Below are 12,691 nucleotides of genomic sequence, written 5' to 3' on the forward strand. Positions count from 1 at the left end.
AGTGACAGGAAGTGAGGGGCTACCTGTGTCCTTTGGACACACATCAGTTAATGTATAGGTCTATAGTGTTTTTACGAGTCATACGAGTATGAATCAAAGTTAAATTTTGAACAGACAAAAGAATGTATATTTAGTCATGTTTTAAAAACATGATGATAACTTATCATTATTGATCAAAGGCACGGTTCCCTTCCAACTCATCTACAAACTTATCCCAGCAGTAAAAAGCTCCTATCAACAGGTTACCCAAACATTGCGTAAAAGAGTATTAACAGTTGGTAAACACGAATTGGAATTCATAATCGTTATAATGAGAAAACAATGTCCGAGATATTGCATATTTGCTAAATTACATAAAAATATTTCGTTTCAGTAGTTCGATTTTACGGGATATTTGCTGCTCTTAAGCCGTGAGACCGTTAGAAAGTACAGTATGACATTACGAAAGTCTCACGCCGTGAGATATGGCATGTTTGTGGAGGATCGTGCAAGATACAGTAGAAGCTCCAGTTCCAGAAGCTTTCCGGTTTCTTTAGAATGCTAAGCGGCCGTAAAAAGGCTCCCGGTACTTGGATTCAGTGTTGTTATATTTTCTGGTCCTTTGGGATCATACAGTCCAATCGATGTTCATAGGTAGTGCTAGGGAGCGTGAGCAATGTTGCACTTTCCACTACCTCTCACGAACAGACTCAGTCAAAAAGAGTCTGCTATTATTATGCTTGATTGCATTCTATGCTTCCAAAGGATCTTTTCACAGATTCTATAAAAAGCACCTCTACACCGATATCTTATCCCAGTGTAAGTAATGTTATTTGGGAGAGCGGGGACTCAAACTCATGATCGCTGTTTACGTAGCTTGTGAAACTCCTCTCCTTTGTTTTATTTTATTCATTTTTATTTCTTTACGCTGTGCTGCATAGTCATAACTCTTTCCAGCTATTACTAATAAATCGCAGGCCAGGCGAATTTTGAATTTTAAAATTGAGAACTGTCGACCCCGAATACAATCCAAATATTATAAAATTGTATTGTATCATAAAACTGAGTCTCTAATTCAAAACACAGATGTCACTGGGAATATTGATGGACGTAATTTGGTTTTATAATGTTTTACTGTTATTAATGATGAAGATCAATTCAGAGGAAGCTTTTAAAACTACGGTCTAGTAAATTTGCAAAATTTTATGAAATTTGTAACATTGCAAGTAAAGCAAAATCATCTAAAGATACAAATACCAAAATCAAGCCATTGGCGTTCTTTCCTGACTCGCACACAAAACATCGAAGGGACAGCTGTCACTGCCATGAACTATCTACGCCCTACTTTATTTAATAAGCACGAACATTGCAATTTCATTTCAAGGTAATGTATTATATATATAAAAGCTATAGGGGAATATTTCTGCCAACCACATATCCACTTATTTATGTAGTCAGTTTTCTCTAAAAATGTCACATATCCATTTATTTCTGGCAAGTGGCCAAATTGCGTGTTATCCAGATAATTATGTTAACAGGACAAGCTGCCTGTTAGCGCCCACTTCTGCCATCCACACATTCACATAAATAAGTGGTTACTGATATCCAGTTAATATTCGATCGTACCCATATTGGCGATTAACGGTAAGACTTTTCGTCCATGAGTGCATATCTTGTGCAACGTACAGATATGATTTATAACATTCAGAAGAAATGATAAATTTGCATATCTATTATGCCCCTTAATATATTTTCATTAATTCCGTAATAATAGGGGATGATTACGGGATATTGCCAATCATAACTGACTAAGTGACAAAAATCATGATACCTAGTTACGTAAGTGAATATGTGGATGGCAGTATAAATGGGCACCAACAGGCAGTTCTGTCCTGTTAAGATACATATGTGGATAACACACAGTTTTGTCACTAGCCAGATAATAACTGAATAAGTGACATTTTTACTAAAAATTTAGAGATAAATAAGTAGATATAAATATGTGGCTGGCAGAAATATGCCACCATAAAAAGCAACTAAAACAACATACATGCTATTAGTTAAAAAAAACTGTTTTTGTAGCTTTTTTTACGTCTATGACCTCGCGTAATATTATGTTACTAATTGTAGGCAGTGGAACTAAAATACAAACTTCAAGTAGGCACTATCTATTTTAAATAGATGTGTAGTTAACTGCATCAAAGAATACTTATGAAAAATTGTTTGAAATATCATTGTCTGAAAAAGTTACTTGAGATGAAAAAAAAGATCCTGTTTAAAATATTTGGAAAAAAATGGAGACAACTCTGCTAAAACTGTATTGCATGTTTAGGTGACTGTACATAGTATCTCATGCAAACCATGCACTTTTTGCCTCTATGCAGGAAAAAATTCATGCATAATTACTGTAAGGATCAGCACTTTATATAGAAAATTATCTCTGCTACCAATATATATGCGTCAAAGTATGGGAAAAATATCTAGAAATATGAGAAAATCAAAGAAAACATTTTCATGACTGTTAGATGAATAACTGTTATCCTGTATATATAGCAGGTAACATAGATAGCTTACTTTTCCACATGGACAGGATTGACACACGGTGTTCACTCAACAATGTCACCCTATAAACAGATTGTTTCCTTTGTGTAAAGAGGGCTTAGGGTAAGTCTCTACTAATAGGCATGGCCATGATCTTATGGTTACATAAGGCCTAAAATATTCTTTGTTTCCGGTAACATGCTAAAAAAATAGGGTAGGTAGGTCAGAATTTTTTTTTTTTTTTTTTTGATTTTTTTTATGAAGGGAGACTTTTCGGAAATTATTTTTGTGTCAAAAAATGAATACAGATAAGGGGGTTATAACTTTAGAGCATCAGTAAGTTGATTTCTAACATCACTGGCCATATTTAAAGCATAAAAAGTGCAGTTTTGCAACTTTTGGTTAAAAAGTTGAAAAAAATATTCCCCAAGGCCATAAAAACTAGGGTCGAGGCCAAAAATTTAGGGTAGGTCGGGATACCGGAAACAAACATTTTTTATGCCTAATAAAAACTCCTTACTTCTTCTTCTTCTTGTCGTTGGCGACTATACTGTCAGACCAGTAGCCTCGATGAAACTTGTGGTTTGCCGCAGATCCACAATGCCATGCCTCCATACAATTTCTGGTGGATTGAGGTATCTATCGGCCAAGTCGCTCCTGATCATGCCTTTTACATCTCTGAAGTATATGCTCCGCAGTCTGATCTTCTTCACCACATGGACAAGTTGGCGATGATGCCAGTTTGTATTTCTTGTACATGTGAGCATTGAGCTTGTTGTCCCTGAGCGGAGCCTGACCATCATCACTTGTTCAGACCGATCAAGGAGATGAAAAGCATCTTCCTCCATCCTTGGTCTCGTTAGTGCCTTGATGATGGTGACTTTCTGTTGGTTGCTCTGACTGAGCTCCTAGCTTAGCCAGTTTGTCTGCCTCTTCATTGCCTGCAAGTCCACAATGGGATGGAATCCACTGAAGTGCTACTTTGCAGGTTATACTCAGGCTCTGCATTCTCCTGGCTAGCTGCGGAGCTTTATTGTTGATCAGAGCTTCCATGACAGACAGTGCATCTGTGAGAAAGACGACTGAGGAGCTTTCTTCTGCCGAGTCTTTTACCATTGAGACGGCCTTCATGAGTCTTCAACCATTGAGACGGCCTTCACTTCTGCCTTGTAATTGCTGCAGTGTTTTCCTATGGCTGCATGTAGTGTTTCTCTCTTGCCAGATGGGTATTGAATGAAAACTCCTGCTCCTCCATCTTTGACGGCGCATATGGCTGATCCGTCTGTATAGACATGAGTCCATGATTCCGGAGGATAGTCTTCATTGATCATAGCAAGTGTGAGGCTCTTCCGAATGTCTTCATCCTCTTGCTTCCCGCGGTCAAGACGAGGAACAGCAAGTCTCACAGTCACTGAGGACAGATCATTCGATAGTGGGTTTATAATGTCTTCACTAGGGGAGTCGTTGGTATGCTCAGCTCAGTTTTGAACTCTCGGTTGAGTGTCTTTGCCTCGTGTACGAAGCTGCTACGTTTGAGCCAATTCTTTGTGTAGCCATCTAGCTTGGCTTTCACGGGATGGTCTTGAAAAGACCTGAACTTCTCTGCTTGAAGCAGAACCTTTGCATGTCTTCTGTCTTGTAACGGCTGTATGCCTGTTAGCTTCTCCATGAAGGAGATTGGTGTAGAGCCTGTTGGTTAGTTTTAGCAGTAGTGGACCAGGCAGTTGAGCTATACTCTAAATGGGGTCTCACTGTTCCCTGATATACTGTCTTGAGTATTTGCTCATTTGCTCCCCACGTTGTTCCAGCAAGTTTGCGCATCATGGCAAGCTTCGTACGGGCCTTCCCTTCTGCTTGACTAATGTGGGGCTTCCAGGTTAGCCGTTTGTCAAAGATCACTCCAAGGTATTTTGCCTCGTCTGCTACAATCAGCGAAGTATTTCCCATCTTGGTTTTACCCGCCCTCTGCTTTGACGACAGGGAGAATAGTGTGGTGGACGATTTCTCTGTATTGATCGATACACACCAATCTTCAGCCCAAGCTGAAAGCTTGTTGATGGCTTCTTGCATCCTGTATGTGGCTGTAGTGGCATGTTCTTCCTTACACCATAACACCAGATCGTCTGCGTAGAGAGCAGCCTTAACTCCTTTCGGTAGTTCAGACACCAGATCATTGATGAAAAGCAAGAAGAGTGTAGGGGATAAGACTACGCCTTGTGGGACACCATGATGCAACAGGAACTTCCTACTGTTGGCGTGTTCTAAACTGACTCTTGCTCTCCTGTTGTGGAGGTATGACTTAATCCACCTCAGCATGTGACCTCCTACTCCAGTCCTCATCATCTTGACAATGAGTCCATTAGTCCAGACTTTGTCAAACGCCCTCTGCAGACCAATCCATGCTGTTAGCATGACTTTCTGCTCTTGGAAGGCGTCCTCTATCTCTTGCGATAGATAAGTGGTCTGGTCCTCAGTGGACCGGAATTGTCTGAAGCCATCTTGTTGCGTTGCGAATAGGTTGTTAGTCTCCATGTACCACTTCAGACGTGCATTCACAATCCTCTCCATGGTCTTTCCAACACAGCTGGTAAGGCTGATTGAGCGATAGCTTGCAGCCTTCTTTGGATCCTTCCCTTTCTTGTGGATGGGGATCATGACTGCCTCTTTCCATATCCGTGGAAGCAGTCCTTGTGTCCAGCTGTAGTTGTAAATTTCCAGGAGTTTGCAAATTGCTGCAGTGCTTAGATGGGTCAGCATTTCATTTGTGACTCCATCTGGTCCAGGAGACTTCTTTGTCTTCAACTGCCAAAGAGCTGTCTGTAGCTCATGCAGTTTAAGACTCTGCTTCGGGCTTCCCTTTGCCGTTCCCTGTTGATTGGGATGTTGGAAACATCTTTGTAGTTAGAGGCAAAAGTGTTTCCCGCTTGTTTACCCGTCAACAGTTCACCATTCTCTTCCAAAGTTACTGAGCCTCTTCTTGTGTCTTCATCGTTCAGCTGTCTCGTCAATTTCCACAGCTTTTGGCCATCTCGCTCTAGGTTGAGCGAGGCTGTTTTGTTTCTCTAGCTCTTCCTCTGTGCTTCCCGTTTGTGTCTGAGGAATTTGGCCTTGGTTTGCTGTAGAGAGAGGTTACTTTCTTGTGAGGGATTGTTTTCTGCTTCCTCCCTGGCTTCTGATAACTTTGCCTGTACATTCTCCAACTCATCACTCCAGTATGGCTTATAGTCCTTTCTTGCTCCCCTTGGAATGGCGCTGTAAGCAGCCTTAAGTATACTGGCGTTGAAGTCTTTGACAACCCGGTTGACGTCTCCACTTCCACTCTAATGTCTTTACAGAGCTCATCACTCAGACTTTGGTAAAAGGTCCACCTGGCCTTCTTGTAGTTCCATCTGGGGATGTTAGGTGAATTAGAGGCGATACGGTCCATAGTAAGTTGGATTAGGCGATGGTCACTACCTCCTAGTTGTTCACTGACTTCCCGCTTGACATGTCCATGTGTGTCATCAGTACAGCAAGATCAGGGGTTGATGTTGTTCGCCAGCTTCTGGAGTAAAAGGTTGGGGGATCATCTGGCTTGTTGATGAGGTTTAGCTTGTTATCATCTTGCCAGGTCTCAACTTCCTCTCCACGTTTATCCAGGTGGTCATATCCCCAGCTTTGTGAGTGACTGTTAAAGTCTCCTACAATGATGAACCTAACTCCTTACTTACACGTAGAAAGATCATTTTTATGTTAACAACAGGTTAAATAATTTGACGTTATATTATCCGCAATTAAATTGATTTAAATAAATTCATTACACTTACGCGCAGTGATCATAACAACTTTTTAAATTGTATTTTGACGATATTGGCGTTTTTTGGAGGAAATATTTATCTTTTCTCGGACCTTTATAGTGGTTCTATTTTACTATTCAATTTAGGCTATAGTTCCTTTTCATACCTGCTAAGTAAGTCAAGATTGAAATCTTTGGTCGGGACCATATTTATAGCATATGTACATTAACATAATAGCCTGCATTTCTGCATTTAAGTACTTATTTTCAAAAATCCTGCCATTTATTTAATGTAAAATATTTATCTGTTTGATGTAAAATATCTATTTGTTTCCATGCCAAATATTATCTATACTTGCAGTGTTTATAAGTAGTTTCTTTAAAGTGAAGGCACGATTTTGAGTCGCGCTATGTAAAGTTATACAGATACTGTTTAGCAATAATGGCTAATTTTATTGGATCGTTTCTTTATAATTGCCAATAACTTAATATTTCTTTCGAAAATAACTAGATATTTTGTTTCTTGTACTGTTTTAATTTGTGGTGGTTTCCTCTTGTGGATCTTTATTTGGCTAGTTGATTGACCCTTTCATTTACAGTAATACCTATATGATTGGGTACCCATAACAGGATAATGTTGATGCCTTAATTCATTTGATGGCTGATTTTTTTTATAAAATTCTTGTTATTATTTCAGATCTTCTTTGTGACATGTCTGATTGTAGTACTGACGAACGATCACCAAATATTGCTACACTGTTGGACTGTGATTCAGATATCCTATTCAGGACTAAATGGATGACTATCGCCTCATATGTAAAAATGGGGACACTTTTAAGGATCAAGTTTAAAGGTTGACGAGCAAATGTCTTTGCCACGAGAGTAAAAGACCACAAAGGATGCACCTGCTATGTTACTTCCGGAAATTTTACTATCATCAGTGTATATGCGATGGTATGACTTGAAATAGTACATCATATGCTTTTTCGTAATGTTTTTGGACAGTGAAACGTTTTCATTTATAGCGATGACATATTTAGGTTAATGTCAGTGCGACATTGTAAATGACATGTATAGCACCAGTATCTGTATTAACAATGGCTCGTGTGAGTTAATATCAAATAATTCATATTTACTCAATAATCCGTTGACCTCTCGAGACTGTGGTTGTTCATTCCTTTGACATTTACCGTCTTTACACGAGCATAAAAAGTTCCATTGTACTTGGATTCTCTGTTGTTATATTTTTTGTCATCTAGAATCATGAAGTTCTTTCAATAATATTGATATCATCTATATAATTGAATTCCGCTTAAGCCGGTGTTCGGGGACATAAAGGGAGTTGCACTTTACATTACCTACCATGGACAGGCTAATTCAATCCGAGTCTGCTATTCTTTTCGCTTGGTTGAACTCCACTGACTAGTCCTTTTCCCAGGCTTCTAGGGAATGAAGATGATTTTGTAGGGATTGGGAATCAAGGGAGGATTTAGCTGTCAGATAGACAATAGTGTCATCTGCAAAAAGTCGTGACTTACTTTATATGGACTCTGGGAGGTTATTTATGTAGGCAATAACTGATACTTGTGGAACCCCAGAAAGAACAGGAAGTTCGTCTGAGGTGAAGTCATCTTCAACTATTCTTTGGGATCGGTCCTTGAGAAATGACTTGATCCACTGGGATACTAATGGGTGGACTCCCAGGGTATCGAGCTTTTGAATCAATTTATGATGGTCAAGCTTGTCAAGGCTTTACTGAAGTCCTTGACGATGACGTCAGTCTGTTGGCCATTCTCAAGATTGTCAAATACCTCTTGTGTGAAACTTATAAGTTGCGTTTCACAGCTATGCTTTGACCTGAAGCCATGTTGATACTGGCTAAGGAGACAATTTCTGTCGAAGTGGGACATGATATTTGAGACAAGAATATGTTCCATTAATTTAGAAGCAATACATGTTAGGGTTGCATTTAACGAACTGTAGTTTTCTTATATAAAAGTTAACATTCCCTTTTCTTTTTGTTTTTCTAAAGTAGCGATAGAGTTCTTTATGGGAATATAAGTCTCTGAAAATCTGATATGCTAGAAAATGTCGAAAAACCGTTATGAAGTAAGTTGATTGTATATGAAATAAAGTACAGCCGGATTTAGTGGTGTGTAGGTTATAATGCAGTAATTCGGTGCCAATGAAAAATGTGCTTCCGTGGTGTAGAAAGAAGTCCCTAATAAATAGATCCTAATTTTTCCATTTTTCGCGCATTTGCGCATAAATCGGGGACCAAATGGGCATTATTTCACTCGTGGAATGAATTTTACACGTTTCATGCTAATACTCGCATGTTTTCGAGTTGTTTACTTGAAAAACGAAAGTAGGGTGTTTATTCTGCGGACCGCTTTCTGAAATGCGGCAATATGAGGGTACCTGACTTCAGCTGACTTGCATTTCACTGCATACTATTCAACACCCCTTTTTCTTTTCGTTTTCTTGAAGCAAATGTATGGATATCTTGTGGAAAATAGGTCTACGATGGAGTGAAAATCTAGAAACTGTAACAAAATTGTTCTGAAGTAGCTGAATTTTATATGAAACAAAGAACAATTTCTTTTATTGGTATATAGCCTGTAGGTTATAACACACTAAATAGTTGTTGTTCTTTATTCTATATAAAACTGACCTATTTCCAATGACCGCAGCACACATCAGGACCCATTTTAAATTTCTGTAACTTACATTTTCTTGAAGAATATTGTCAGTGCTAACTAAAAATCAAAAGAAAAGTGGGGGTCATGTTTGATGCGAGAAAAATAATTTCAGTCAAACACACAAACTGCAAAATCAGCTAAAAAATGAGACCCCAAATTGTACTGGTGGTGTATGATCTAAGTTTCCATGAAAAATTTTGTCATGTTGTTATTTCATTATGAAAATGCTACCTACATGTCAAGCATAGATCTGTCATGTGATTTTAGCAAAAAAAATGCAAAGAAAATAAGGAAAATAGCTCTACAGAGCAAAAAAACTAAGGACTATTTGTGTCCGCCATTATGCGACTACCATTTTTTTCGCGCCATTTTCTATTTAGTGTCTGTATGCCCGGTATGACTGAATAGCGAAATCTAGTAGATTTCGCGAAATCTAATCAAATTAGCGAAATCTAGACATAAAATTCAAACTAATGAATATTTTTAAAAATCGTTTAAAGCTTTTATTAAAGATATAAATTTACGTGTGTATGCCAATTTTCAAGAAAATATATTTATATTTAAGGTGTTTTTAAGCGAAAAACGAATACGGGTCTAGATTTCGTCCGATTCTACATGCGCGGAAATCTCAAGTGTCAGGCAAAATCAAGATATAAAATTTAAAGTGATGAATTTTCTTTCTAAATCTTTTTAGGTTTTTATTAAGAATATATTTATAAGTTTGCATGTCAATTTTCAAGAAAAAATATTTATATATAAGGTGGTTTTGAAACGAAAAAAGTATACGGGTGATGATTTCGCCAGAGTTTATATGGGCAGAAATTTCAAGTGACAAGTAAAATCAAGACATAAAATTTAAAGTGATGATTTTAAAAAAAAAATCCTTTAAAGGTTTTATTCAGAATATATTTCTACGTGTGCATGTCAATTTTCAAGAAAAAATATTTATACAAAGTTTGGTTTTAAAACGAAAACGTATACGGATGTTGATTTCGCCAGATTTTATATGCGAAGAAATCTCAAGTGACAGGCAAAATCAAGATATAAAATCTAAAGTGATGAATACTTTTTAAAATCCTTTTAAGCTTTTATTAAGAATACATTTCTACGTGTGCATGTCAGTTTTCAAGAAAAAATATTTATATTTAGCAAGGTTCTGAAAAGAATATCCTATGCGAGTGTTGATTTCGTCCTATTCTGCACGAAAAAAACAATCAACTCGAAAAATTAAAAGTTTGTATTATTTATTAAAATCGTGTTGAGCCGTTATTGAGAATATAATTATGTTTGCACGTGTCATAGTTATCAATCATCATCTAAATTTTTTAATACCTGAAAGAGATTGTATTCAACAATGATTGGAGAAAGAATGCATATATGAATGACATTAAGAAAATGGGCCATATCCTAAACATTTAACTTCAATTTAATTCTTAGAAAGACGTTTTCATATGGAAAATGTGTTAATGAAAAATAAATTGCAAATCTAAATAATTACTGTTTGTCACATAATAAATTAATAATTGTCGGATGATATAAATCGGCTCAGTTTTGACCGAATGATTACCTGCTGCATTTCGCACCTCTTTAAACGTGTGAGAAAACCACCTTTAATTAGATTATCGTTGGATTAAATTTAATTTGATTAACTAATCAACTGTATGTGCCGACCAGTGTGACGACCGTTGTATCTTCTGTGAGGTAAGATTAGAAATATTTAACTTACAGAAATCAAATTTTTGTAGAAAATTATAGTCTCTGTATATCAACGGATTGCAGTTCCGTGAAAATTGTTGGAACGAGCGTAAAAACACAATCGCATTTTTTAGATACATCTGGGGTTATTTTCGTCATGTTGAAATCTTAATTTCAAATCCAAGTGATGTTTAAATATTAGTGTACTGATTATACATTCATAGACTTTTAAAATCGGTCACGACTATAACTGCGATATTTTTAATAATATTTAAATTACACGACTGAAATTTCATTCCTTAAAACTTAAAGAGTTGATTTTGCCTCTCAGTTGAGATTTTAGCGCATATAAATTCTGGCGAAATCAACATCCGTATAAGTTTTTCGTTTATTAATCATACTAAATATAAATACTTTTTCCTGAAAATTGACATGCGCACATAGAAATGTATTCTTGATAAAAACTTAGAAGGATTATCAAAAAATATCCATCACTTTAAATTTTATGACCTGTCACTTGAGATTTCCGCTCATATAGAATCGGGCGAAATCTAGGCCCGTATAATTGTGTTTTTCGCTTCAAAACCACCAGAAATATAAATATTTTTTCTTGAAAATTGACATGCTAACGTATATTTATATTCCTGATAAAAGCTTTGTGTATTGTGTTGTATATTGCCACCGCGTGCATTGCATGTAACACTGTCCCACTGCAACACGGTCCAGTTATTATCACACCTTCCTTATTTGATTAAATTACCAGATTATTATGAAAATAAGTAGCAACTTTAAAACCCAATTTAGATTTAATATTGGAATAATGCATCAAGATACACACGTATACTTTATACAAAACAATACTATTTTTCGACATATAAATGTGGAATTATATAATAAATAATACAAACTTATAATCAACGATTTGATTTTGCTTCCGCGCAGAATGGATGAAAGGAACATTCTTATAGGATTTTCTTTTCAAAACCATGCTAAATATTAGTATTTTTTCTTTAAATTTGACTTGGACAGGTAGAAATACATTCCGAATAAAAGCTCAAAATGAGGTTTAAAATATTCATTACCTAAGAATACAAGTCTCGATTCTGTCTGACAAAATGAGAGTTTTGCGCATATAGAATCAGGCAAATTCATAGGCTTTCTTTTCAAAGCCACACTAATTATTATTATTTCTTGAAACTTAAAATGGATACGTAGAAATATATTCCTAATTAAAGCTCACAAGGATTTTTTTTTAAAAATCTCATTCCTTAAAATTTTAAGATTTGATTTTGCCTCACAGTTGAGATTTCAGCGCATATAAAATCGGGCGAAATCAACATCATTATATGTTATTAATCATACTAAATATAAATATTTTTTCCTGAAGATAGACATGCACACGTAGAAATTTATTCTGAATAAAACCTTTAAATGATTTTCAAAAAATATCCATCACTTTCAATTTTATGTCTTGATTTTGCCTGCCACTTGAAATTTCTGCGCATATAAACTCTGGCGAAATCATCACCCGTATACGTTTTTCGTTTCAAAACCACCTTATATATAAATATTTTTTCTTGAAAATTGACATGCAAACTTATAAATATATTCTTAATAAAAACCTAAAAAGATTTAGAAAGAAAATTCATCACTTTAGATTTTATATCTTGATTTTGCCTGACACTTGAGATTTCCGCGCATGTAGAATCGGGCGAAATCTAGACCCGTATACGTTTTTCGCTTCAAAACCACCCTAAATATAAATATTTTTTCTTGAAAATCGGCATGCAAACGTAGATTTACACTTTTAACAAAAGCTTAAAAGGATTTTTAAAAATATACATTAGTTTGAATTTTATGTCTAGATTTCGCTAATTTGATTAGATTTCGCGAAATCTACTAGATTTCGCTATTCAGTCATACCCCTGTATGCCTGTAAGGGAAAATAGAAAGATTTGGTGTACAAATGCCTTTCTAATTTTTTACGGTCTGGACATAA

This window comes from Mercenaria mercenaria, chromosome 13 (genome assembly GCF_021730395.1).
Source record: "Mercenaria mercenaria strain notata chromosome 13, MADL_Memer_1, whole genome shotgun sequence".
NCBI lineage: Eukaryota > Metazoa > Mollusca > Bivalvia > Venerida > Veneridae > Mercenaria > Mercenaria mercenaria.